At 39.6% G+C, this 23,293-nt stretch overlaps 1 long non-coding RNA gene and 1 pseudogene across 3 annotated transcripts; one reads left to right on the plus strand and one right to left on the minus strand.

The window, feature by feature from the left end:
• The first annotated feature begins 1,711 nt into the window (after window positions 1-1,711).
• Window positions 1,712-10,997, plus strand: LOC143905666 (uncharacterized). 2 transcript variants are annotated; one of them, XR_013259285.1, is made up of 3 exons: window positions 1,712-1,879; window positions 1,982-2,014; window positions 10,673-10,997. It is a non-coding gene; the product is annotated as an uncharacterized LOC143905666 (long non-coding RNA). The 2 variants fall into 2 exon arrangements; XR_013259286.1 differs by having other exon boundaries at window positions 10,693-10,997.
• LOC143905669 (uncharacterized) lies at window positions 9,222-10,649 on the minus strand (annotated as a pseudogene). The gene is made up of 4 exons (XR_013259287.1): window positions 10,515-10,649; window positions 10,072-10,324; window positions 9,857-9,992; window positions 9,222-9,757 (listed from the first exon to the last, which is right to left on the minus strand). The product of XR_013259287.1 is annotated as an uncharacterized LOC143905669 (transcript).
• Window positions 10,998-23,293: the final 12,296 nt, after the last annotated feature.

Consider the following 23,293-nt stretch of genomic DNA (forward strand, 5'->3'; position numbering starts at 1 on the left):
GTCCTTTACGGATGCTCGGTTTGAGCCGAATACGACTTGATAGCCTTTGTCCACAATCTTGGCCACAGATAATAAGTTTGTTCTCAGATCTGGAACATGCAGCGTATTTTCCAGTCGAATCCTTTTAGTTTTATTATTAACGCTCGTGAGGAGCTCTACGTTCCCTTTTGCATCTACCGTGCTTGTTGCGTTATTGGCTAACCTGATGTCGCTTCGTGTGGATATCGAGTTTGTCAACATTTGAGCGTCCTTGCACAGATGAGAAGTGCACCTACTGTCGAGACACCATTGACTTGCGTCTATGCCCCTGGCGGGCTCGTGTGACAAATATTGAGCGATTTCCGCGAAGAAACTTTCCACTTCTGTATTGTTTGCTTTTTCGGCTTTTTGCGTCTTCCTTTTACGGCAGTCAGCGTATTTGTGGCCGGTAATCTTACAGAAAGAGCATTTGTATTTAGGACGAAAGGGTGCTTTCGCGTTCTTATCGTTATGTGACGTCGATGCGTTATTATTGCCGGATTTTGAATTCGGGTTGCGTCTGCCGTGAGCGAGCATCGCGCCTAATTCGTCGACGGTGACTTGGTTTCGCGCTTCGTATTTCTCTACGATTTTTATCTTTAATTGCTCAGCGTTTGGCAACGCGTCGCGAGATTCTATCGCGTATCTAAAGTTCTCGAAACTGCTAGGTAGACTATAGAGAAGCATGATCGAGAGAAGATCTCCGTTGATCTGAACGTCCATGGACTCTAGCTTGTCGAGGCATCGAAAAATTGAGCGATGTGTGTCTTAACGTCCCCGCATTTCGACATTTTTGTTTGAATAAGGCGTTTGAGTAACGTTGCCTTGCGCGCGGGACCTTTCGAGTCGTATATGGATTTTAATTTATCCCACACATTTTTTGACGTTTTGCAACCACGTACTTGTTTCAACTCAGAGGGATTTATAGCTAAGATTAAGTCAGATTTTGCCTTGCGATCCTGGTTCTCCCACGCTGCAATGGCTGTTCGCGTTGCCGCGTCGTTGGCATCGCCACGAGATTTTGGGCATGGCCTCTCGCTACTCACGTAGCACCAGTTATCATTCTTGATGAGTAACGCTTCCACTTGTATCACCCAAATATCATAGTTGTCCTTGGTCAGTGTTTCCAATCGCGTAGAGTTTATCGTATTTGTCTGTACCATCGTCTATTTTCTCGCGGAACGTACTTTAACGACGATGTTTTACTTACGACGCGTCACGGCCGATATATCGCGTTCACGACGTATCACGCCCGGAAATAACAAAGAAACTCTCGCGTGGATTTAGCGAATTCAGATATAAAAAAGTATTTCTTCACTTTGTCGTTGTGGCTCTGGGCCCATAACCTGTTCGAGCTATGCGTGGATTGGTAACGACCGAGAAAACGAGACGGATGTAAAGCCGAATGTAACTCTTGAGTTTATTGGAATAATACAATTTACATAAAATGGTTATGACGAAACGATTCGATACAAAGCAGTTCGCGTCCGTGTGCGTGATGATCGAGCGTAGAGAGATTACGTAACGTCTTTTGAGAAGAACATGGATCACATGAGGTGGTAGACGGTATACGCCACCGCGTGTTGATAACGCGTGATGGCGTATCGATATATCGATACGGACATCGACATCGAGTACGAGGATTTGCGATATCCCTAACATAATGAGACAAAAAGAAGATAAAACATTTAATGGGCGCATTCAGCGCACAGAACAGTTGCGGATTTATGCGCTGAATGGCCTGTGATCGGGAGCGCTCCCACAACATGTGGCGGTAGCGGACGCCATATTTTAGAGCGAAAATTTTGATGCTACATCGACGAAACTGTTGTGAGATTTGACTGGAGACATGTGAAGACATGTGAAAACATGTAAGTTGTCTTGGGTTATGTGCTATGCTGCATTGCAATGGATTATTACGAAGATCAATATACATATAACGGATTAAATTACAATATTGTAGATATATTGGAAGTGCACGAGAAATTGAAAAATGGTATGTACAATTAGAAATAAAATATTATTTTAAATTAAATTGTATAACTAACCTACAAAATCTCAAATAAATTACACATGCCCAGCAAACACCAAGCTACATGTAACTTGATGTTTGTTAGGATGCATTATTGCGCATATCATATTTGCGTATGCGCGATAATAATAATATTGTTGCGTGCGCGCCGCTCGGTGTACTTCTCTGACTCCGAGCTGAAGCGTGCAACGGGCCGACTTCCGTCAAGATGCGAATCGCCCTTAGTAACGCCTGTTTAGATATTGATTGCCCGATGTTCAATTAAATATTGATTTTCTACCAGATGTTGTTTATACCTGATGTTCAGATTTAGCTGGGATACCGTCACGTTCGGACGTGTCATCCCGAGCTCCCTGTATTATCGAGTCATTTATTAAAGAAGTTCCTTTCGGAAATAACAACGAGTCTTTCTTTATTTCTGTGAGAGTGACGGAGTGTGCGCCGCGAGTGCTTGTGAAAAAGTGAGAGACCCGGCGAGCGCAACATTTTGGGGACTCGTCCGGGATTGAGGAAAGACGAGCCGCGCTAAACGGAATATGACCTCGACCGCTCTCACAAGGAAACGACTCCGGGCAGCGACTCCTCCACTGATCCCAGAGATGACGACGGAGGTGATCACGCTTCAGGCGGTGATGCAGGAGATCCGCGAGATGCGCGCGGAGCGCACGCAGAGAGAAGCCGAATTCGCGGCGATGGTGCAGCAGCGTGACGACGAGCTACGCCGAATCCAGGAGAGGATCTCACAGCTAAGTCCCTCCAATAATTTTGCTTCGGGCGAAAACGCGAGTAGCGCGACGCGAGAGACGGGCGCGAGTATAGACGCGTCCGGAGATCAAATCTTTCGCGGCATTAAATTGAAGCCCGATACTTACGACGGGACTGCGCCGTTACGCGAGTTTCTTTCGCAATTCTCGCTCATCGCCGCCGCGAATAAGTGGAATGAGACGGAAAAGGCCATCGTATTGGCATCGTGTTTACGTGGGAAAGCGCGTTCATTGCTTGATTCTTTTGCCGACGGGATTGAATCCCTCTCTTACGCGGAGTTAAAGGCGAAATTGGAGCTGCGTTTCGGGGAAAGCGAACTTACACAAAACTATTATTTCCAATTTACCAATCGAAGACAGCGTCCGGGCGAAGATTTCGCAACGCTGGGTGCAGATCTGGAGAGATTGTCGCAAAAAGCGTACCCCGAATGTTCGCATGAAGTTCGCGATAAAATCGCGAGCTCACAATTCGTCGCCGCGTTGTCCGACGGTTTCGTGAAGCGCACCCTTCAGGTTGAGGGAGTAGCGTCTCTTAAAATAGCAATCGAGCGTTCGAAGACGCTAAAATTTATAAATCAGAATTGTTTTTCGGGAAAAAGAAACGCTACCCTGGGAGAATCTCATTCCGGCCAAAAAGAGGCTTCGGAGACGAAGAAACCTTTTAAACAGCAAAAGGGAAATGAACGCCGAAAAACAAAAGAGTGTTGAGGATGTGGGGCGACCGGACACTTCCGTTCTGAGTGCCCCGCACAGAAGCAGGAAAACTAGCTTCTGTCGGGTTGATCGGGGCTGGCTCGACAGACGAAGCCCGGGCCCCCGTTTGCGCGTCAAACGTTATACGCCGTCTCGGTGGTATAGATCCGCGCAAGCATTATTGTATGGACGGATTGTTAAATAATAAACCTTGTACTTTTAGGATAGATACGGGCTCAGATGTCTCAGTTTTAAATGTGAGATTATCGGTGAATTTCAGACAGATTCCACTTGATTTTTGTAATCTGAGGTATCCTACCGGTGAGAGGATGCCGGTAATTTCTCGTGTATTAGCCGCGATTCCTTTGGGCAAATTTAATTTTGAAATGCCCTTTTTATGTCGCGGATATTAACGACGAATGTATTCTCGGTATTGATTTCCTTGAAAAAGCGGAAGTTTTTGAAGGATTTTTCGAAAACACTCTTGGTTTGACGAAGAGTGTGGAGGGTGAGCACGGACTAATTTGTTCTCGAATAGAGGACTATCCTGCTCTTCTCCCAATTTTTGAACAAGGATCTTCACATTTAGATCCTGCACAGAAACTTGTTTTTTTTTATTTCTTAAAAGAATTTTATCATGTCTTTTCCGAAAATATTATTGCCGGGAATTGTGATGTATTATGTCATACCATAGAATTGTGTGATTCTCGCCCTATTAAGCAGGTACCTCGCCGAATTCCCCTCCATCTACGAACGGAAGTAAATAAAATTTTGGAAGAGATAAAAGATCAAAAAGTAATTGAGGAATCAAGCAGCCCTTGGGTTTCTCCGGTTGTTCTAGTAAAAAAAAAGGATGGCTCTATACGGTTTTGTGTGGATTATCGGAGGGTAAATGCCGTAACAAAGAAAGATTCTTTCCCTCTTCCAAGGATTGACAATATTTTGGATTGTTTAGCGGGGAATTCGTGGTTTTGTACTATAGACTTAAAAAGTGGATATTGGCAGGTAAGATTAGATCCTAAGGATCGCGAAAAGACTGCTTTCTCTTGCGGAAATGGTTTGTGGCAATTCACGGTAATGCCGTTTGGTCTTTGCAACGCCCCTGCTACTTTTGAACGTCTTATGGAAAAGGTTTTGAAAGAATTAATTTCTAAAATTTGCTTTGTATATTTGGACGATATTATTGTTTTCGGAAAAAGTTTTGAAGAAATGATGAATAATTTAAGGGAAGTTTTCCTTCGTTTACAGAATGCTAATTTAAAGGTCAATCCTAAAAAGTGTGTTTTTCTTAAAAGAGAAGTAAAGTACCTTGGTCATGTTATATCTGCTAAGGGTGTTGCAACAGACCCGGATAAGATTTCTTCTGTTAAACAATGGCCGCTTCCGAAAACACGGAAACATGTGCGAAGTTTTCTTGGTTTTTGCTCGTATTATAGGAGATATGTCAAAGGTTTTTCTATTTTGGCTAAGCCTTTGTACAGGCTGACGGAGGAAAATAATAAATTTGCTTGGACTTCTGAATGCCAAGAGGCATTTGATAATTTAAAACGTGTTTTGACTCCCCCCCCCCTATTTTAACTTTTCCTTCAGGAGAAGGACAATTTATCTTAGACACCGACGCTTCGAATCATGGTATTGGGGCGGTGCTTTCTCAGTTTCAGGGGAAGGAAGAAAGAGTGATCGCTTATTTTAGCCGAGTGTTGAGCAAAACTGAACGAAATTATTGCGTCACCAGGCGAGAGTTATTAGCAGTGGTAGACTCAGTAAAATCTTTTCGCCACTATTTATATGGAAGGAAGTTCCTAGTGAGAACGGATCATGTTTCTTTGAGATGGTTGATGTCTTTCCGGAATTTGGAAGGGCAATTGGCCAGATGGTTGGAGCGTTTGCAGCAGTACGATTTTGACGTCTGTTATTGAAGCGGAAAAGCTCATGGCAATGCGAATGGATTGTCGAGACGTCCGTGTTTGGAGACGTTCTGTCGTTACTGTGCAAAGATAGAGCTCAACGAAGAATCTGAGGAAAAGACTTGTGGACGTATAGTTTTCGTTGAAGAAAACCTTCAGGAATGGCGTTCCGCTCAGCTTCAAGATCCGATTGTTTCGAAAATTATTCAAGCCAAAGAAGCTGGAAGACGACCAGATTGGCAGGAGATCTCTTCTGGAAAGCCATCCCTAAAAATTTATTGGACCCATTGGGAAATGTTGTCCATGGTGGACGGCGTTTTGTATAAAAAGTGGCTCTCTCCGAATTCGCAGAAGAACATCTTTCAGATTGTCGCTCCACAACAAAGGATACAAGAAATTTTAAATGAGGCCCATAGTTCTCCTACCGGTGGACATTTTGGTATAAATAAAACGTTACAGAAGATCCGAAAACGTTTTTACTGGGCCACTTGTAAGAAGGATGTAGAAAGATGGTGTGCTACTTGCAAAATTTGCGTCGCTAGGAAAGGCCCCATTGGTAAAGGAAAATCTTCCTTACAAATATACAACGTTGGAGCTTTCTTCGAAAGGATACAGGTAGATATTTTAGGTCCCTTGCCTACTTCTTTGGACGGGAATAAATATCTGTTGGTGGTAGTCGACAGTTTCACTAGATAGCCAGAAGCTATGCCTCTTAAAAATAAGAGGGCCAGTACGGTAGCAAGATCCTTGGTGGATCAAGTTTTTTCTCGACATGGGGTGCCCTTAGAATTACATACGGACCAAGGAAGAAACTTTGAATCTCGACTTTTTCAAGAAATGACTTCCCTAATGGGAATTAGAAAAACACGAACCACCCCTCTTCATCCGCAATCAGATAGACAGGTCGAGCGACAGCACCGTACTATCTTGGACTATTTAGCGAAATTTATTTGTGGAAATCAGAAAGATTGGGATCGGTGGATTCCTTTATATTTACTAGCTTTTCGCTCTTCTAAACACGAAGCCACTGGAGTGACTCCGGCGAAAATGTATCTAGGACAAGATCTACGTTTGCCTTTAGATCTTCTTAGGGGAAGCCCTCCTTTATTAACAGAAAGAGAAGACGGGGAGGTAGAATATATATCCAATCGAAGGGAAAGATTGGATCTAATCCATCAGTTTGCCAGACAACGTCTTCAAATTAGATCCAAGAACGTAAAATCTTGGTATGATCGACGTTCTAGGCGAGTCCTTTTTGAACCGGGACAAAAAGTCTGGTTCTACAATCCTCAACGAATTTCGGGAAAGGCCCCGAAATTGCAAAGTCCTTGGGTAGGACCATGGGTGGTAATAAAGAAGCTTAGCGATGTCGTGTATTGTATCCAGGAATCTCCTCGTCGAAAGAATAAAATAGTTCACGCAGATCGTTTGGCTCTTTTTCAGGAAAGAGAGTAGTTTTTCAATCATTAGGAAGTGTTAGTTTATTTCGACATGAGTCTGAGCCCGTACTCTAATCGTTTATTGTATGTTCTTTGTTCAATTTTTCTGCGTTTAAAAATGTTGTGTTACAGATTCCAACATCGATTTGAAGACATGGCGACAGGGGAACTGAAGAAGTTGCTCCTGAGAAATTTTTCTGACTGTCTGTCTCACGGTTTTTGACCGTGGTTTTCCCGTGAGACTGAGGGCGAATGCCGAGACAGGGGACAGAGTGCTCTTAGAGCGATGGGTCCACGGAAGCTATCCCCCTCTGATCCCGAAGAAAAAAGACCCAAGCACGCAAGACTCAAGAGGGAAGAGGAACACCGGCGGCGAAGCCCGGGGTTGAGCAGGATCTTCGCGTGGAGCCTGGCCAGCTCTATAAGAAGAAGCCTTGAGAAAACCCAGAGACGAGGAATAGACGGAGCCCGGTAACCTGAGGCAGCAGCCTCAGTAGGGTAGGAAACCGTCCAAGGAGCAGTCTCCAAGGAGTTTTAGCAAGCTGCCTCTCTGATTGTCGGGACGACAATCTGAAGAAGGGGGGCAGTGTTGCGTGCGCGCCGCCCGGTGTACTTCTCTGACTCCGAGCTGAAGCGTGCAACGGGCCGACTTCCGTCAAGATGCGAATCGCCCTTAGTAACGCCTGTTTAGATATTGATTGCCCGATGTTCAATTAAATATTGATTTGTTACCAGATGTTGTTTATACCTGATGTTCAGATTTAGCTGGGATATCGTCACGTTCGGACGTGTCATCCCGAGCTCCCTGTATTATCGAGCCATTTATTAAAGAAGTTTCTTTCGGAAATAACAACGAGTCTTTCTTTATTTCTGTGAGAGTGACGGAGTGCGCGCCGCGAGTGCTTGTAAAAGAGTGAAAGACCCGGCGAGCGCAACAATATAATAATTATATGTATTGATTATATAATAGTATTATGTAATAATTAAATGTTTCAGACGAAGTTTTCTTCCAGTCATATATGAAAAACAACTTAGGTTGTCTGGACGTTACTGGTTCTATTAATGACACTTTGACAGAAAATTGCAGTCGACACATCGCAAGCAGTGAGTAAATTGATTAAAATATTTATAGGTTTTGGCATTGCAATCAACTTTGTCATCAACATTTTTTGCATTGTAAAATATGTTTTATGATATAGATACGCTTGATTCTCGACAACAGAGGAAAGCAATAAACAACAATGGACAGTAAAAGGTACAAAATTATTATTAGAATTGTACAAGAAGAGAAAAGAAAAGTTCCGTGATCCCAAAACCAAAAAAAAAACCTGTGGACAGAGATCGTAAATGAAATGGGCAAAAATGGTTGTAAGCATTTGACTGAAGATATACTGGACCGAAAGTTGCGCAATCTGAAAAAAAACTTTTAGAACAATAAAGGATAACAACCGGAAAAGTTCAACGAGACGAGGACGAATAACATGGGAATATTATGACATCTTTGAAGAAATATTCTCTGATGATCGGACAATAAATTTTGGACCGACAATTTTTTCTTTAGATTCTGCTACAACTGATGACTGCAATACTGTCATCATTTGTTGCGTCAACAATTTTGTCTCCTACATCGACATCCACTGCATATTCTTCGACGAGGTTAGTTGCTTCTTCAGCATCAACAGGACCGCCAACTCTTAGACCGCCTGTAAGAACACCATCTCCCGCATCGACAAGGTATGTGTGTCATACACAACTGACAAGGATATCCACGCCACCAGCACACACGAGGATTTTCATGCATACTTCAGATTTCTTCGATTCAACGTTCGAAGGGGATTCGTTTTTCGAAGAAAATATTACGAACTCTTACTCTTCTTTTCATTCTTCTTCTTCTTGCTCTTCTTTTTCTAGTGTAGCAGCAGACGTTCCTTTAGCGAATCTGAATCTGTTCTTGGATCTGTTCCAAATTCTTCAGAATGTACTACTCCATCAACTCAGCGACAACAGAAGAAAATGGCTTCAAGGAAAGAGACTTATGATCTGCGAAAGAAACTGCTTTTGGTGGAACAAGAGCGAGTTGAAATAATGACCGAATTAAAAAAGAGCATCGACGACAACAACAAAATTCAATAGGAAAGAAATGATCTTTTAAAGAAAGTACTAGAAAAAAATGTAAAAATAAGGTTTTTTATTTTCTAAAACATGATGTCATGTCACATCACATGATGATATAACATAACATGTCATATTATGTCACATTTATTTCTAAAACATGTATGTCTATTAAAACATAAGGTTGTATATACACTTAGTGATATTCATAAAAATAAACATTTATTTTATTTTTATAAATTGCTTTGTTACAAACTTATAAATCAGCTACAATAACATTCCTCTTTTCTATTGCTTCCTGCATCCCAAACCTGTCTTGGACTTCATTTTGCTCATGAACATCGATTACAGGAGCATCGTCGTTATCGTTCATCCTTTCATTATAGTCTTCTATTTTTCCATTGTCAATTATAAAATTGTGGAGCATGCATGTAGCCGCTATAATTGTGTTTCCAAAGCCTGGATCGGAAATGTCCAAATATTTCAAACGCCTAAATTTTACTTTATGTAATCCGAATGCGCGCTCATCGATTGAGCGAATAGAACTTAGTCTGACATTATAGCGAATGTGAGCCGCGGGAAGATGCTCATTATCTCGAAATGAGGTCATTAAATTCAACATTAACAGATATGCGCAGTCTCCAATTAAATGTTGGCGCTGAAGGAGAATTGGATTCTCCCTATCTGTCAACATTTGAAATAGTCTACTATTTCTGAACACGCGTGCATCGTGCATCCTTCCTGGCATACCTATAAATATATCGATGAACCGTGCAGAATGATCGCAAACCCCTGTAAGAAATTTTTTTCTTAATGTATTGATAATTTATTTGGAAGGACTACATAAAATTTGAAAATAGTATTTTGTAATATTATTGTATAATACTATACCTTGTAATATTATTGAATGAAATTGTTTTCTGTTGAAATAATCATTCGCATTTTTAACTGGCTGCTTTATTGGTATATGGCATCCATCAATTGCCCCCACAACATTTTGTATGCCGCGTGAACGTTTTTCAAATATCTACAATATTATGTACAAGATTAAATCTTAATGAAATTAAACTTATATACAATAAAACACACATTATTGAAATTCTTACTTGCGATAAAATAGCTTGTTGTGCAGCGTTCGGCCATTGAACATACTGTGGCATTAATTCTGCTAAAGTACTTATTATTGATTTAAATATACCATATTCTGTACTTGTCCGGAATATCAAACCGATCACCAACTGCCAGAAAAGACTCGGGCTTACTTAACAACCGTATAGTAGATACTAACTTTTTATTCAGAGGAATATTGATATTTAGTTGATCGTTTTGCATATGATTTCCAACTACGTTCAGCAATACCTAAATGTTAAAGAATAATTGTGTACAATCCATGATCAATCTATTATACATATATCATATAGGATATAATTACAGGAGAAACTATACGTACCTCAAAAGTTATTCGAGTCATTCGAAAATGTTTTCTGAATTGATTGTCCGTGTATGTCGGAATCGTTAACTCAAAATATTCTGCGTTTCGCGTCTTTGCCTCTTGACGCTGAGCGTGTATTAGGTTATCGATCTCGGGCAACGGTTGGATCAAATTATCGATAATATTACCCACGATATTCATATTCAGCCCGTCGTCAGCCACAAATTGGAAAAATACATTTAAAGGATCCATATTTCACGTTATTTACACTTAAGATAAAATACACGTGGATCAGATGTCGAGTGGTATCGACCGCTCACTCAGCAAAGCATTTAGCGAAAAACAGCGCTGGGAAAAGGAGGGATCCCGCAACAGTTTTGTGCGCTGAATGCGGCCATTGAAGCTCTTAACAACCTTGCAAAAGGAACAATGTCTGAAAAAAATATTGCACTAATTAAATCCAGAGAAACGACAGAAGAATACGTTTCAAAAGATGCAATCAGATTATGATAATCGTTTAGTAGATAGTTTTAATCAATTAAAAATTAATTTAAAAGATAGTACAGCTCATGAATGTATAGCCAAAAACATAGTTTTAGGAAAAATTAACAGTAAATTTAGAAATAAATTGCTAACGTCGTTAAAAAAAAAAGAACAGAATGTGGTGGCTTGGCTTACAAAGTAGTATTAAAAGTAGATATTAAATACATGATAGTTTCTAATATAGATGTTGAAAATGGCCTAGTTAACGGAGTTTGTGGCATATTGAAAAACATACCGTTTAAACAAGATACAGTGGAACCAATTAAAATATGGCTAGATTTCAATAATAATAGAATTGGTATAGAACAGCGGAGACTATACGTAAAGTATATTAATGAAAATTCTCTGGGGTATCAAATCGTAAGACAACAATTTCCCATCACGCCCGCCGAAGCTTTGACAATACATAAAAGCCAAGGTCAAACTTACGAAAAAGTATGATAAATTTACGAAATAATTGTCGTATGACAAGGCCAATGCTATACGTGGCATTGAGTAGAGTGACAAAATTATCGGATTTATACATTCTTGGAAGTTTCACACCTCCAAAAAACCCATCCACAGATAATTCTTTGGAGTTAAAAATAAAACGACTAAGAGAAGATAAGTATCTTAATATATCATATTCAAAAGTAATAGAAAAAAATCGAATAAAAATTATATACCAGAACGTACGATCTCTGAATAAAAATCTAATGAATATATCTTGTGATAAATGGTATAAACAAGCCGATTTATTAGTTTTTGCAGAATCCCAAACAATCACAACAGATATGATTTGACATTTGAAGAATTTAATATTTTATTCCAAACAGATAATTATGATAAAAAATTTACCAAAAGGAGAGTAATATGTTTTATCAGAAAAGAATTGAACGCAATTGTAGATGATCACATACAAAAAGATGAAATTATAAATGGACAATACCGTCATATAGACTTAATACGTATAACCATAAATGAGGTGGAAATCATTACTGGTTATAAGTCTCCATCAGCACCTAGAACTATGTTTGTGCATGAACTAAATAATATTTTAAGCAAGTCAGTAAGTAATGAATGAATTATAATAGGTGACTTCAATTACGACTCATATAATGAAGGATTTTTGGAAAAACATTTAAATAAATTACACTTTAAACGTGCAATTGGCACACAAGTATCAACTACAAAGATCAATACGCAAATAGATGTAATATTTATATCAGAGGGAATATTAAATTATAGTGCTGGAGTATACGAAACTTATTTCTCACAATTTTTGTTGGATTAAATAAGCAGAACAAAATATCAAAACCAAGCGTATTTGAAGTATTCAGGGAAGATATTTCTAATAACAAGAATAAAAATAATTCAGAAAAATACTTAATTAATATAACGTTCTGTCATACTAATGAGGCATTTATAAACAATAACGAAAAATGTGTAGAGATTTTCCAACCACCACAAACTTAGAATAAAACGTGTTAGAAGAAGATTCGTGACTAGATGATAGACCTTTAAACAAAATTATGAAGATAATAGAGAATAAAACTCAATTTCGGCGTGTTGATGTACTGGTTTACATTGGGTTGATTCGATCTTTATCCCAGATGTTCAGATTGTTGGAGGTCGTCAAGCCGGCACAATCACTGGCACTGTATTTATTATGACGGAGATAAACTTCATATATATGATAGTTTGTATTTTGCAACACACTCTTATAATAATCTGTCACTATTTGAACAAAACTACATAAAAAAGCGATACCCTAATTTGACCCCGAACAATGTTATATTTGAAAAAGTTACAAAGCAACCGGACTTAGCATCGTGTGGTATATTTGAAGTAGCATTTGCTATATCAATAGCAAAAGGAGAAAATCCACACACACACACACACACACACACACATCTAATAAAAAATATTCAATAAATATGCAAAACATGCGTAGACATTGTTTGAGAGTTATCAAAGAAAAAGAATTACTGCCTTTTCCGGAAGAATAATAATTTAAAATTATAACGATGTGATATATACTAAACATTGCGTAAATTATAAAAACGTTGCCTAAATTAATAAATATAAAAATAAATAAATAAGTAAAAAATTAAGTAAGTATAAAAATATGAGAAAACAAAAATAAATAAGTATAAAAAATATTGAAAGATAAACAATAAAATATTGAACAATTTGGAGAATCTACATTGAGCGGTTCGCCATAGAAAATCAAATAACAAAAAAGGTGAAGTAAACCTAAGCATGATTACTATAGACAGGTGACCGGTAAATTTTTCAAGCGGAGATCGTGGTTGTCGCAGAAGGAAGGAAAGTATAGTACAATTTAAGTTCTATGGTAATATTTTAAATAAAGAAAACATATACAAGTAATTCTATTACAACATGTTTAACATATTAATATGTTAATTTGTAAAAAAATTATGGCTGCAACATTGTGTTTGAACAAGGCATCGAGTCTGAACAAAACATCGCATTTGAACAAGGCATCATATTTGTTACAGACGAGTGTGTAAACAATATAATGTCTGCACAAAACATCGTGTCTGAACAAGACATCGTGTCTGAACAAAGCATCGGGTCTGAACAAGGCATCGTGTCTGAACAAGACATCGAATCTGAACAAGACATCGTGTCTAAACAAGGCATCGTGTCTGAACAAGACATCAAGTCTGAACAAGACATCGTGTCTGAACAAAACATCAAGTCTGAATAAAACATCGTGTCTAAACAAGACGTCGTGTCTGAACAAGATATCGAATTCCAAGACATCGTGTCTAAACAAGGCATCGTGTCTGAACAAGACATCAAGTCTGAACAAGACATCGTGTCTGAACAAGACATCAAGTCTGAATAAAACATCGTGTCTAAACAAGACATCGTGTCTGAACAAGACATCAAATTCCAAGACATCGTGTCTGAACAAGGCATCGTGTCTGAACAAGTCATCAAGTCTGAACAAAACATTGTGTCTAAATAAAGTATCGTGTCTGAACAAGACATTAAGTCTAAACAAGACATCGTGTCTGAACAAGGCATCATATTTGTCACAAAAACAAACGTGTACAAAATAATATTAAAAAATGATCGAGTTTTTATATGTATACACATATACAGTAAAAAATATAATAAAAGAATAGAAAAAATATTCTAAATTTTTTCTTTTCTTTTTTGACGAATAAATTCAATGTTATAGTTATAATCATAAAAATTCAATTACATCCTAATATTATTTTTTAGTGAATTAGGCCTACAGGGGAAACCACTTTAAAAAAAACGCGTCAACAATAGTACCTCATAGGTGACGAGGAAATCTATTGTGATTTTACAAACGTCGGTTAACTATAAACTTTAGTTTACTCACTTACTATTTGTACTATCTCTTTCTAAGGAGAACAGTTAAAATATCTCAAGTCTCAATAAATGGGACATCAAAAAATGATGTTTTAAGATAATAAAAAGGTGTGCAAGTAGAAACTTGCACATTGCTTCCTCATAGTTTTTAAATGTGCAAGTAGAAACTTGCACATTGCTTCCTCATAGTTCTTAAATGTGCAAGTAGAAACTTGCACATTGCTTCTTTATAGTTCTTAAGTGTGCAAGTAGAAACTTGCACATTGCTTCTTTATGATTTTTAGGCGTGCAAGTAGAAACCTGCACATTGCTTCCTCATAGTTCTTAAGTGTGCAAGTAGAAACTTGCACATTGCTTCCTCATAGTTCTTAAGTGTGCAAGTAGAAACTTGCACATTGCTTCCTCATAGTTTTTAAATGTGCAAGTAGAAACTTGCACATTGCTTTCTCATAGTTCTTAAGTGTGCAAGTAGAAACTTGCACATTGCTTCTTTATAGTTCTTAAGTGTGCAAGCAGAAACTTGCACATTGCTTTTTTATAGTTTTTAGGCGTGCAAGTAGAAACCTGCACGTTGCTTCCTTATAGTATTCAAGTGTGCAAGTAGAAATCTTTGCTCACAAAGCTTCCTCTATGAGGAAGCCAAAACAAATAAATACTAATAATTATACATCGAACAAAATACAAGCTTCCTCATAGAGGAGCTTTGTGAGCAAAGGTTTTTACTTGCACATTTAAATACTATAAGGAAGCAATGTGCAGGTCTCTACTTGCACACTTAAAAACTATAAGGAAACAATGTGCAGGTTTCTACTTGCACACTTAAAAATAATTTGCATACTTAAAAATTGTGACGAAGTAATGTGCAAATTTCTACTTGCACACCTAAAAACTATAAGGAAGCAATGTGCAAGTTTCTACTTGTTTTATATTGTTTCATTATCATGCTCACGACTGGTTTTGAACCCGGGATCTTAGGATGATCAGACTCGTACTCCCTAGCTGCTGCGCCATTTTGATATTATTAACATACATATATTTTATTGTCTATACATGTTATAACTGACGCAATTATATTATTTTTTTTATAAATGCAATTAAAAATATTATAAAACATACTAAATAATTAGCATTATAAATTTATTTACTTTATTAGCTTTATTTTTTAGATTTGCATAACAATGCAATGCTATATCTAATATATGATGGATGATGACTAGACAATAGCTAGATCACGAATAACTGATTATAATTTATATTGGCGACGGTACCCCGCGTGCCGCGTCGCGTTTTCCCGATCTCTGGGTACGTGAACAATATTACGAGGGGATAAGAACAATAAGGGTGACCCTCGTCTTCGTAAGTTGTCGTAAGTTGTCATTGTCGGTGCGCGGGCGTTTCGCGTTGACCCGCCGCGAACGACGCTACAAAGAGAAGAAATCGTGGGGCCGATCGGCAGCGCGTATTAGAAGGTGGCAAAAATTCTGAGAAGATCGGAGCGAGACGGAGCCCTGGCAGGCTCATCGGCAGCTGCAGACGCGGACGTACGTTAACGAAGACGTAGCAGTCCTCTGGATTACCTCAAGTCCCACGAACAAGAATTGAGGTTATATCATTCCACTAAAATCTCTCTAGTAACTATCTAATAACAACACAATCAACACAAGATATATTTAACATGTTTTTCTACATTACATACATTAATTGTAAACATTTCATAATTTTACTTAATTCTTTGTCAATATAAAGAACATTTCCAAACATTAAATTTTTTTTAATTTAATTTTTTCTCAAAAATTTTCTTTATTCTATCTTGGTTCTTCTTGTTTATGTTGAGAATATGTACATTTGTGTTGGCTATAGTGGCGAGCGAGTATGTGTGAGCACGCTTGGTATGTGCAAGTAGGTAGGAGAGGGAGTTTCGGTTCGAGCGTGCTCGTACGCGAGAAAAGGGAGAAGAACGATTACAGCTGTTGAACTGTAGGCACCGCGCAGCACAGATACCTGATCTTCACATAAATAAGTTTTGTATTAAATAATAAACACTTTATGTCACTCTTTCATTCAAACAAATAAGTTATAGATTATTTATCTAACCACCAAATTAACATGGTAGCAAAGCGTGGTTTAAAGAGTGTGCTAAAATAAAGTGTGTCGTTGTTGAGAGTTCAACGGATCACCATGGGAAACGACGATTTCAAGATACCAGTATTTGATGGAGAGAATTATCAAATGTGGAGAAAAAGGATTGCAATGTATTTGAAGATGAAGAAATGTGAAGAAAACATAACTAGAGAAGAAACGGCAAGTGACAAAGAGCAGAGGGATGAAGCTGATTTGAAAGCAATCAATTACATATACAGCTCTATTTTGGATAGACAAATGGAGTTCATTTGTAATGAAACAATGGCTTATGGAATAATGAAGAAGTTTGATCAAATATATTTGAAAGAGTCTACAGCGATGCAAATTGTGCACAAAAATAAATTGGAAAGATTGAGACTAAAAAATTATAGTGATGCAGCAACGTTTTTTTTGGATTTTGAAAAGTGCATTAATGATTTAAAAAGTGCGGGTGCTACAGTGACAGAAAAAGAGAAGTTGAATTATATATTGAATACGCTACCAGAGTCGTACAGCTATATAGGCGACCTTATAGACACATTAAAAGAAACCGATCAAACGGCAGAATATGTGAAAAATAAGATACAGATGGCAGAGATGAAGAATAAAAGTAATGAGACGAGTAACAAAAATTCAAGCGTCTTCACAGTTAATAAAAACCAACGCACGTGCTTCAAGTGTGGAGAAGTTGGCCATATACAAAAAAAACTGTAAAAACGAAGGACAAACGGCAGGCAGGGGTTCGTCTTGGAGGTCAACGCGAGGCTATAGTCCTGTTGTTGCGGCCCCAATTAATGTAATAATAAAATAAAAATAGTATTAAGAAAGACCGAGAATAACAATAGAAAACGCGACCGCAAAAGCCCGAAAGAATTACGCAACGCCGAATCAGCAAGAGATGAGTTGCGCGATCGGCCCACATACGATCGAGCAACTCAGCTATATCAAAGGACAGGACGAGGATTCAACACGGTAGCGGCCGACGAGGGACAAGCGAGCAGCGTAACCCGAGAAGGCACCAACCTACCTCAACGGAGGCTCACCGACTGATAAGGCGGCACAAGCACCGACCAGCAATATGCGACTAGCGACCGTAATGTAAGTCGACTAAGCAAATTATGTAAAGCACAATCACCGTAAATGTCGGAAAACGAAAATCCACCTGCGGAACTAAACCAATCGTGGCTCCATAGCGAGACGTCACAACAAGCGCGTAAAAATAGACCGTTAAGCCCCGTGCAAACGACCAAAGAAGTCGTAAGCGACAATCGCGAAACCGTGCGTAGAAATTTAGACGCGTACTACTCAAGCAAAAGCGAATCAGAACCGGAATTACACCCGAACAGCGTAATCGAACGCGAATCCCAATTCGACAATTCCGTTATAATTTCAGACGCGAGAGTAATAGGACAAAATAACTGTCCCGACGAAAATAGACTCCACCCCTCACACGCGCACGCACAATCCGAAGACGCGGACAGTACGGCCAGTAGGCAAACACACAGACGAGAGTTCTCATTGACTTCGTATGACAGCAGCGTATTTGGCCCGCAAGAGTATTATTCTGCCCCGAGACACGTGAACGTAATCGAGATGGCGGAAGCAACAAATAGCAACCACGACGCGAATAACGTAAATGACAACGTGCCGATAACCCCAGAGGAAATAGACGAAGAAATAAACCGTCTTAATCGAGTGCTATCACAAAGAGGCACCCCGGCGAATCACCGTGACCGGATACCCGCACGGGCCGGACCGCCGCGGGACAATAGAGATTCCATTCTCGACGAGATATTAAACGGAATCCGCAACTTACAAGATCGCGTAAATCAACTAGAAACGGCGAATCCTGAACGCCGCGAATTTTACGCGAGATGCGAGCCAAGTAACCTCCCATTCGAAGTAACGTACGGAAAAACGTCATACGATATTCGGAACCAAGCGGAACGCGCAATCGGATATCTACGTTTAAAAGAGGCACGAGACATGATACCCGAGTTTGACGGAGCCTCGAGTAAATTACAAGATTTCTTAAGCGCCGCGTCATATGCAATAAAAAACATAAATCCTGTGGAAGAAGGAACGCTATTAGAAGCAGTGCTATACACAAAGCTAAAAGAAAGAGTGATGATAGACTTTCAAACGCGAGAGATAAGAGATTTCGCACAACTAAAGAAGGAATTAGAAGTTTGCTATTTAAGCCGCAAAAGCACAACACACTTACAACTAAAGTTTAACACACTCAAGCAAAAACCCGGAGAAAATGCAAGAGCATTCGGAATAAGAACCGATAAGCTAGCGATGGAGCTATACGACTCCATGATAGAGGGAAGACATCACACCATAGAAAGCAAGCGAACTATATTAGAAACGATTCAACAACAGGCATTACAGAATTTCCAATTAGGATTGAGAAACGAGATCAAGTTACTTGTTTGAGCTCAGCATTTCGCAACATTGCAAGAAGCGATTGCCGGAGCGAGCGCCGAAAAAAAAGTAAACGGGCCGAGTGGAATTCCGCCGCGTCCCAAAAATAATTATGCGTACTCGCCGCAACCGCGCGATAACTGATCAATATTACAATGCCAAAAATGCGGAAAATACGGGCACCTCGGAAGGGAATGTCGTACCAATAGATATGCGAACCGTTTCTCCTTACCGAAACCCGATAGGACACCCCGCGTAAACGCGATAGATAAAGTCTGCAATTATTGTAAGAAAGCAGGACACATGCGCGAAAAATGTTGGCTGTTAAATGGTCGACCAAATAAAGAAAGGACGAATCACAACAAACCTAATAATCCGCGAGGACAAAATAAAAATTTTTATCCGAAAACAAATTGCCCGAGAAAAAAAGACAGTAATTCAGCCGTAAATAGCGATGAGGAAAACAAAGAAGACACAAAGCAGCGCCAACCGGCGTTAGAGTATCAGGTGTCACACATGACGAACAAGCCGCGAAAGCATGCAGGGCTGGACTTAATCACTCTGCCCATGCGAGAAACGAAGCGCAAAAAACTAAATTTACTGTTCGATACCGGAGCGGCCGTATCAATAATAAACGTAAAACATTTGAAAGGCAAAACAATGATATAAGAGGATAAAATGGCTCTTACAAGAGTAACAGGTCATAAAGCCCATACGATTGAAAAATTTACAGCAACTATTGACCTGAAAGATAGAAAGATCAAGCACACGATATATGTCGTCAAGGATGATTTTCCGATAGAATACGACGGAATACTAGGCGTAGATTTTATAAAGAAACATCGAGCGTCATATAGTTACGAATCGAGTTCAATACGCATAGGGGATAGCACATTAAAATTATACCCGTATAAGAAAATGGTTTTAAAACCGCGAAGCAAGACAATAGTACAAGTTGCGACCGATAAAAATTCACTAGGAATAATACAGGCAGAAAAGACAATTTGCCAGGAGTGTTCATAGGAAATTGCCTGGTGATGCCAGAAAACTTTCTATGTCCGGCAAGCATACTAAATACGACGGAGAAGACAGTCGAAATGCTAATGCCGCAAGTAACATTAGAAGAGTTAGAGCAGAAGAAGCAAAAGAGATAGAAATAAACCAAGTAAACAAAGCAGAAGAAACAATGACGCGTAGAGAAAAAGTCGAAAAATTGATACGCACGCAACATTTAAACAAAGAAGAAAAGAAAACCATTATGGAAATTTGCAGAGATTACAGCGATGTATTGCACGTGGAAGGAGAACCACTGACATGCACTGATATCGTCGCGCATAAGATTACCACGAAGGCGGGCAGCGTACCGGTCAACGTCCGACCGTACCGTTTACCAGAAAAGCACAAGGAAGAAGTGGATAGACAAGTGAAAGAGATGTTAAAAAACGGAATTATTAGACCTAGCACAAGCCCGTGGATAGCGCCGTTGCTAGTAGTACCGAAGAAAAGAGACGCATCAGGAAAATTAAAACTGAGAGTGGTAATAGATTTTTGGTTTGTGAACGACCTAACGGAGGGAGATTCCTTCCCATTGCCAAACATAACCGATATCCTAGACCAACTGGGAAAAGCAAAATATTTTACCACGCTAGACCTCGCCTCGGGATATCATCAAATTCCGATGGAAGAAGAAGATAAAGAAAAAACAGCGTTCTCGACACAACACGGACATTACGAGTATAATCGAATGTTTTTTGGACTGAAAAATGCCCCAGCGACATTTCAACGAGCAATAATAGCCGTCTTAGCAGGACTAGTAGGATTACAATGCTTAGTCTATCTAGACGATATAATAGTATACGGAACAAGTTTACAAGAGCACAATAAGAGATTAATTGAAGTGTTAAAAAGACTGAGAAACTCTAATTTGAAATTACAGCCCGATAAGTGCGAATTTCTTCGGAAAGAAGTGACGTATCTCGGACATGTAATAACAGAAAACGGAATCTCGTCAGACCCTTCAAAATTAGAAGCAGTAAAAAGCATCCCGAGACCAACAAAAGTAAAGGACATCCAGGCTTTCGTAGGATTAGCCGGATATTATCGAAGATTTATTAAAGATTTTTCAGCAATTGCCAAGCCACTCACAAAAATGACCAGAAAAGATATCAAATTCGAATGGAACGCAGAACAACAAAACACATTTGCAATACTTAAAGAAAAACTAACCACAGCACCGGTATTGAAATACCCGGATTTCTCCCAAGAATTTGTAGTAACGACCGACGCGTCAGATTACGCAATAGGAGCTATAATGTCACAGGGAAAGATAAGTCAAGATCAACCCGTGGCGTATGCGAGCAGAGTACTATCTAAAGCCGAGCAAAATTATAATACTACCGAGAAAGAATTACTAGCGATAGTATGGGCGGTGAAACACTTCCGACCATACGTTTATGGAACAAAATTTAACATAGTGACAGACCATAAATTATTGGTTTGGCTATTTAACGTAAAGGACCCCGGATCACGATTAATCCGATGGAGATTGAAATTAGAAGAAAACGATTACACTATCGTACACAAGGCCGGTCAAGAGAATAGAAACGCGGATGCGCTGAGTCGACATGTGCCAACAGACATCAACAAGATAGAGAAAGAAGAGAATAACGAAGAGGAGAGCGAAAGAAAATATACAGAAGAAGAGAAGCAACGTATATTATACGAATACCATGATGCACCTGTAGGAGGACATCAGGGTGTGAAACGCACCATAAACCGAATAAGGTTGACGCATAATTGGAGAGGATTAACTCGAGACGTCGAAGATTACATTAATAAATGCGAACTATGTCAGAAGAACAAGTTATCGTGAAAAAATAAAGCACCCTTAGTAATAACAGACACCGCAGACAAACCGTTCGAAAAATGTGCTTTAGATATAGTAGGACCACTGACGGTGACCGAAAACGGAAATAAATATATCTTCACGTTTCAGGATAATTTATCAAAATTTAGTAAGGCAATACCCGTACCTAATCAAGAAGCAAATACAATCGCGAAAGAATTTGTCACAAAGATTATCTTTGAATACGGTATCCCTGACAAAGTACTGACGGATAGAAGAACGAATTTCCTTAGCGAGATATTTAAAAGCACGTGTAAATTACTGAAGATAGAAAAAATTCAAACAACGGCCTACCATCCCGAGAGTAATGGAGCATTGGAACGCTTTCATAGAACATTAGCCGAATACTTGCGACATTATATTAACGCGGACCAGACAGACTGGGATGAATGGACGCCATACGCAATGTTCGCGTATAACACGACGCCACACACAGCGACCGGGTTTACACCCTTTGAATTAGTATACGGGCACCGAGCGACACTACCGACGGCACTGTCGCAACCACCAAAACCAACGTATACGTATGACGATTACGCGCAAGAGCTAAAAGAAAAATTAAGAGCGACACAACGAGTTGCAAAGGAACATTTGCGAAACAAAAAATCTAAGGCCAAGGAGACGTATGATAAGAAGACAAAGGAAATTAATTTCCGAGTGGGAGACAAAGTTCTCTTGCACAACGAAACGGTGCGTAGAGGGAGATAAAAAAAATTAGAATCCCCGTGGATAGGACCGTATGAAGTAATTGAAAAACATTCAGACGTCAATTACACGATCAAAAAGGGACGGAAAACCACGCGAGTACACGTAAACCGATTAAAGCCCTTTATAGAACAGTAAAAACAGCGCAAAAGAACAAAAACAAGCAATAGAAAGTAGGCGATAGAAAGTAGGCGATAGTAAAAACTAAGGAAAATAAGATAATAAGTACTTACCGAACATCAAACACGTCGCACCACACGGCGTCCGGTGGCCACATCCAACGTGACCTTCAGGGGGTAGAGAAAATGCATCCATGTACCCGGGGGTGTTAGCAACACTTCCGCGTATGAGGGAGGGGGCGACGTCGACCCCGAACCCAAATTCGCCGCCACTCGCGCACTAAGCGCGGCACCCCCACTCACGGCACCCCCACTCACGGCACCCGCACGAACAGCGCGTAGCCAGTACGTGCGCCAACATGCGTCGCACGTCGACAAAACAAAAAAGCGGTTGCACAGCCTGCACCTCATTTTACAATTAGCGCAAACAAATATGTGCTCAGATCTAAGCCTCAAGAGCAACTAAACGCGCGAGGAGAGAAAAAAACGCGAGGAGAAGGCATTATCAAGCCAAGGTAAAAATTCGAAGAAAGGTAACATGAGTCCTTATCTTACAGGACGCTGATCGTCGTCCAGCACTTCGCGAAAAAAGCGAAACCTGAGACAGCACCATCGTACGAGATACGACAATTCAGCAGCGAGCCAGAAATATACTTTGAGAGAACCGGACAATTGCAACAGGTAGAAGCTACATGGAAACTAGCGATTAAAATCGAGCAGCCCTA

Source organism: Temnothorax americanus, unplaced genomic scaffold (assembly GCF_048541705.1).
Source record: "Temnothorax americanus isolate GAGA-0224 unplaced genomic scaffold, ASM4854170v1 Scaffold65, whole genome shotgun sequence".
NCBI lineage: Eukaryota > Metazoa > Arthropoda > Insecta > Hymenoptera > Formicidae > Temnothorax > Temnothorax americanus.